This window comes from Heteronotia binoei, chromosome 3 (assembly GCF_032191835.1).
Source record: "Heteronotia binoei isolate CCM8104 ecotype False Entrance Well chromosome 3, APGP_CSIRO_Hbin_v1, whole genome shotgun sequence".
In the NCBI taxonomy this organism is placed as follows: domain Eukaryota; kingdom Metazoa; phylum Chordata; class Lepidosauria; order Squamata; family Gekkonidae; genus Heteronotia; species Heteronotia binoei.
Genome location: NC_083225.1, coordinates 111441761 through 111448154, shown reverse-complemented (window position 1 = coordinate 111448154; position 6394 = coordinate 111441761).

Here is a 6394-nt window from a genome sequence, read left to right as displayed (position 1 = left end):
TCACAGCCTTAAAATAACCTGACACAGTTGATAGCTTGTTCTGGCACTTTTTCTGGTATCTCTTACTGAAAAAAAAAATAGGCAACACAGTCCACAAGGATACTATGCCAATTCCAGTGCAGTGAAATGGCACACTATAAAAATGTTAGTTTTAAGTTGGTACAAGATGGTTTATTTTTACTTTTAAAAAATAAGGTTTATGTGTTTTTAGCAGGTACTGATTTCCACACCATTTCATAACCAGTTTGGAGAATGTTACAACATAATCAATACCTCAAACTGGTGTCAGTGGCACTGGGAAGCCATATGAGTCAAGCAGATGCAGCTGATCACCCTGGGTTCTACACTGAGCCTGGTTGTAGTCAAGGCTGGACTGCCCACTAGGCAAACTAGGCAATTGTCTAGGGTGCTGGACACCCAGGGGCACAGAATTATCCTCTCTCTGCCCCCATAGCCCCATGCCCTCTTCCCCCTTGACAGCATGGCCCAGCACTGTTCAGGGGCCTGTTGCAGCCAGCATAATCTAATCCTCTACTAAATTGCATACCAAATCAAAAATCCATTTTTACATCTTTATCTTCTCCTTAAAAGTTCAGAAAATATTATCAAAAACCACTAAATGTCTCTTGACTTTCCATTGTTTTTCAACAAATTCTTGAAATTTCTTCCAATCATCCTTGAATTCTTCTGACTTACAGTCTTTTAAGATTCTAGTCAGTTTATCCATTTCACTCCAGTGTAACACTTTTAAGATCCAGTCCCATTTCTCTGGTATTTTATCTTGCTTCCACATTTGCGCATATAATGTCCTTGCGGTTGAAAGCAAGTACCACAACAATGTCCTGTCTTGTTTCGGAAAACTTTCCATTTGTAATCCCACCAGAAAGATATCTGGTGCTCTCTTGATGTCATAACCCAAAATTTTCACTGTTTCTTGTTGAATCATTTGCCAAAACTGTTTCGATTTATCACAAGTCCATCACATGTGGTAGAAAGAACCTTCATGTTTTTTACACTTCCAGCACTTGTCTGATATTTGATTATTCATTTTTGCTAATTTCTTGGGTGTCATATACCATCTGTATAACATTTTAAAACAGTTCTCTTTTATATTGTAACATGTCAATATTTTCATAGAATTCTTCCATAGGTGTTCCCGTGTCTCCATTTGTATTTCTTTGTTCATGTTTATTGACTATTTTATCATTTGAGGTTTCACTATTTCATCTTCTATAGACCATTTCAATAGTAACATAAACTTTTGAAATCAATTTTTCATTTTCGCCCAGCAGCACTTTTTCCAATTTTGTTTGCTCTTGTCTTATTCCTGCGTTGCTAATATCTTGCTCCACCAAGCTTTTAATTTGTTGCAGTTGATACCAATTAAGTTTGTCCTGCAATCCTTCCACCGGTTTTGGTTCCACCTTGCTTCCCTGTATTTTTAGCAGTTGTTTGTATGATAGCCATTTATCCTCCTGTGGATCTGAAGACATTTTATGACTTCTGTTGGCACAATCCATAACGGCTTTCTCTCATCACCATATTTATTATATTTTTTCCAAGTATTCAACAGATTTCTTCTTACGTAATGATGTGATAAAATCCATCCATCTTCTTCCCATAATACATTTTTTTTTTTTTGCTTAGCACCCCGTTCCCCCATTCCTGTACATTTTGGTGGTTAAATGGGATTGCTTTTTACAGCAAGAAGAGGGCAGGGGAGGAAAAGGTAGTCAGCCAAATATCAATCAACCTTTAATGGCATGTAAAAACAGGTTAAAAGAACAATGGGTTGAAAAACAGAAGATAGGTTAAAATACTGGACATCAGGATTAAAATACATTTACATAAGATCACAGTTAAATGGGACAACAAGACTGTTCCTTGTCTTGACGAATCATTTTGGCCCAGTACAGAAATAAGGCAGTGTTTACAGTTATGTCAGGAATAACATCCTTCAAAAGAAACTGGACCTTATCTGAATCAGCCAGACCCATCTTATTTAAAAGAATAGGATCCAAAAATTGACCATGAATACTTAGATAAAAAGGACAATACAGGAGAATATGTGAAATGGTTTCAATAGATCCAGACTTACATGGACATAGTCTGGCCGGGTAGGGTATGTTATGATATCTGCCATATAGAACTGCTGATGGCATAACATCAAATCTTGCCAATGAAAAGGCCCTACGCTGTTGAGGACTTTGCAAAGAATAAAGATAGGAAGCCATGTGGCCAACATCAAACGAAAACCCTAGACTCACGGGAGAACAAGTTTTATTAGCAGCGCTGTGGAGATTTTGTAATTCAATATCCAGAATTCTGGTTTTAATCATACGAAATGCCTCCATTTGTGAGAGCATGGATAATGACTCTAAAGATAAACCAACAGTGCTAATCTTTTTCTCGATGGAGTCTAGCCAATTAGAGTAACTAGATTCTGAGAGCATTTGAAAGATAAGACTGGAAGGATCGAAGTTATAGTGTATTCGCAACCAATATTTAACAGTTAAGAGCCATGCCCTAGTTTCAAGTGGGACCTGCCCCGATTCTAGGCAAAGGGCTGCATAAGGCACGCAACACGGCATTCCCAAAATTTTACGAAGAAATTTGGCTTGGATGCGTTCCAAGGAATAATCAAACGCACCAATCCATAATGGCATACCATATAGTAGTTGCGCACATGTTTTGGCCTTAAAAACTTTCAGAGCAGCTGGCACAAATTGATTTCCCTTATTATAGAAGAAACGACAGAGAGCCTGGGCACTGGCCTTAGCCATATTAGTTGCAGACCTTCGCTGAACAGTTCAAGAAGCATTGTATTGGAAATGAATACCTAGATACTTAAAGTGTCTAACCTGCTCTATTCTATTTCCATTAAAGTCCCAATTGAATAATTTCCAAGTTCTTGAGAAAACAAGAATTTTGGTTTTTTCAAAGTTAAGTTGGAGCTTATTAGATTCAAAATACTCAAGACAGCGGTTAAAAAGACGCTTCAAACCCACTCGCATGCAGGACATTAGTAAAGCATTATCTGCATACAGTAACAGTGGCACGTGAGTGGAACCAAGTTTAGGGCTGTGACCATCGGTGCCAGACAATGTCAGTGCTAGATCATTAAGGAAAAGGTTAAATAAGGAGGGGGCTAGAATACAGCCCTGCTTAACACCCTTATTAGATGGAATTTTTGCTGTTAACTTTCCGGCTAGAGAGCATTTAACCTGGCAAGTAGTTGAGATAAGAAAAAGTAGTCGCTTGTCAATATTCATTTTATTCAATTTGTCCCAAAGTAAGTCTCTATCTATGGAATCAAACGCTCCTTTAAGATCGAGGAAGGCAGTATATAACTTAAGCTTGGCCTTCCTAGTATATTTATTTACTAGATGGGACAAGATGATGCAGTGATCCAGTGTGGATTTCCCATGGCGAAAACCCGCTTGTTCTGGCCCTAGGATTTGTTGTTGTGACATCCATGCAGTAAGTTTGGCTAACAAGTGCTTGGCGTACAACTTGCCAATTATAGAGAGGAGGCTAATAGGTCTAAAATTTGAGGGGGATGAACAGTCACCCTTCTTGTAGATTGGCACTATCACTGCATTTGTCCAGGCCTCGGGCATTAAACCAGTTTTATCGACCATTGTAAAAAGGGCAGCAAGTAAGGGAGCCCACCAATCCGGGTCTGATTTTAGGATTTCAGGGGTTATCACATCTGGACCAGGGGCAATATCTGGACAATATCTGTTACTGTTCTGATGTTTCATAATATTCTACAATATCTGTTACTGTTCTTATTTGCCTTCTGGGGAGAAAACCTGCTTGCTCCTCTTGAATAAAGGTATTTAAGTGCTGTTTGAGTCATTCTGCTAGTATCCTAGCAAAGATTTTATAGTCATTGTTAAGTAATGAAATCGGTCTATTACTTTTAATGTTCGTGGCATCTCTGTCTTCCTTTGGTATCAATGAAACAACTGCTTCCTTCCATGTATTTGGCACTTTCCCATCTTGTCTAATATTATTCATCAATTTTTGGAGTTTCGGTAGTAATACGTCTGCCAGGACTTTGTAAAATTTTGTTGAAAAGCCGTCAGGACCTGGTGCTTTACCTATTTTCGATAAATTAATTGCTGCTTCTATTTCAACTTTTTCGATTGGTTCATTTAAAGTTTTTTCCATAGTTTCTGTTAATGGTTTTACTTTTATTCTCTGCAGGTACACTTCTATTTTCTTTTTATCTACTTGTTGACCTTTGAATAGTTTAGCATAGTAATTGTAAAATTCTCTTTTAATTCCTGCTTGGTCCACAATATCTTTACCTCCAACTATAATTCTGTTTATAAATTTATTCTCCCTTTTTTTCTTCATTTGACATGCCAGGTACTTTCCAGGTTTGTTAGCACCCTCAAAAGATTTCTGCTGCAGTTTTTTAAAGTTCCATTCCACCTCCTTATTCAATAAATGCCTCAATTGACTCTGTAAGATTGTAATCTCCCGCAAAATTTTCTTCTTCCCCGGTCTTTTCCACAGTTCTCTTTCTTTTTTGCTGATTTTTTTTTTTGTAAATCCACCATTTGTTTTTCTTTATCTCTTCTATCTTTATGGTTCAATGTAATTAAAATTCCTCTCATTACAGCTTTAGACGTGTCCCACACAGTTTGATATTGAACATCCTGATTTTCATTTATTTGGAAGAAGGCTTTAGTTTCTTTTTCAAGAGAAGCCACTATTTCTGCATTTTGCAATAAGTCCTCATTTAATCTCCATCTCCTCACCTTTTTCCTGTCTTTTGCCAACCACAATAATGGATTATGGTCTGCACCTATTTTCAGAAGAATCTCTATTTTATTTGTAATAAGTCCCAAATCTTTGGTAGTCCATAACATATCAATTCTTGAGAAGGAGTTGTGCCTTGCTGAAAAGAAGATATAATCACGTACATTAGGATTAAAGTTTCTCCATACATCTTCCAGACTTTCTTGTTTTATTAGTTCAAAAAATGACTTTGGCAGTTTGCTATCTGTATTTTTCTCCCCGGACCTATTTAGAGAATTCTCAATAGTTCCATTAACATCTCCCATTAACAATATCTGGTCATATGTCAGTTGGTCTAGTTGTTGCATAATGTCTTTAAAGAAAGCATTCTTTGCCCCATTTGGGGCATATAGTCCCAATAACAATGTTTTTTTCTCATTCATCAATACCTCCACTGCAACATATCTACCTTCACTGTTCTTAAAAATCTACTTTGGCTCCAATTCTTTTTTAATATAAAAAATCACTCCTTTTTTCTTTTCCTTGGCCAATGAAAAAAATTCTTCACCCAAGGATTTGTTCTATAAGAATTTGTAATCCATTTGTTTAATATGTACTTCTTGTAGACAAATTATATTACATTTTTGTTTTTTTATCCAATGAAATGTTGCTTTTCTTTTTTGCGGTGAATTTAGTCCGTTTACATTCCAAGAAATTAGTTTGTAATCCATAATGATTATTCTGTATCTTCAAATTCTTTATTGTCCGCAAAAAACCTCTCCATACCTTGAGTATCTATTATTGTAATTCTCAGTCTTTTATACTCAAAGCCAAGGCCTTCAGGTAGAATCCATCTGTATCTTATTCCCTTTGCCCTTAGTTTGCCTGTCAATTTCTTAAATTGTCTTCTGTCATTTATGACCTTCCTTGGCAGATCCTTCATTATTCTTACTCTGCTTTCCTCCACCACCATTTCTTTTTCATATTGCTGACTTAAAATCCTTCCTACCATATCTCTTGTAGTAAATTTTACTACCACATCCCGATGGCTTGCGCTTTCTAGCAAATTCCAAGTTGACCCTGTAAACATAGTCATACAAATGTGCCGTCACTTCAGGGTTCTCTCCCATGTTCTCAGCAATGATTATTGAAATGTACTTCTTTAAATCCTCTTGTTCATTTTCAGGAACCTCTTAAATGAATCAAGTTTTCCATTAACTTGCAATCTTGTAGTGTTGCTTTCTCCTGCATCTTCTTAATAATAGCATCTTGGTCTTTGACTTTAGCTTCAATCTTCTGTGTCTTCTGCGCTGTTGCTTGTGATTCTTTCCTGAGATCTTCAATCTCTTTTTTAAATTTCTTTCTTGACTTCTTCAGACCTAGAATTAATTTCTTTAGTTAGTTTCTTCTCACTTCCAGTTATTAAGTCCTTCATCACCTTCGCCAATCTTGTCTCCATCGCATCCAGTTGCTCTTGAACTTGTTTGGCCATTTTTCCTTCCCCCAATGAGCCTGATCTCAAACGTGTTCCTGGCTTTTGATGAGACATCACTGTCCTCCCATTGCACAAAATAGGCTCTAACGTTGACCTCACTAATCAGCAAACCAATGACAGAATCAAATCCAAAATGGCAGACGTGAC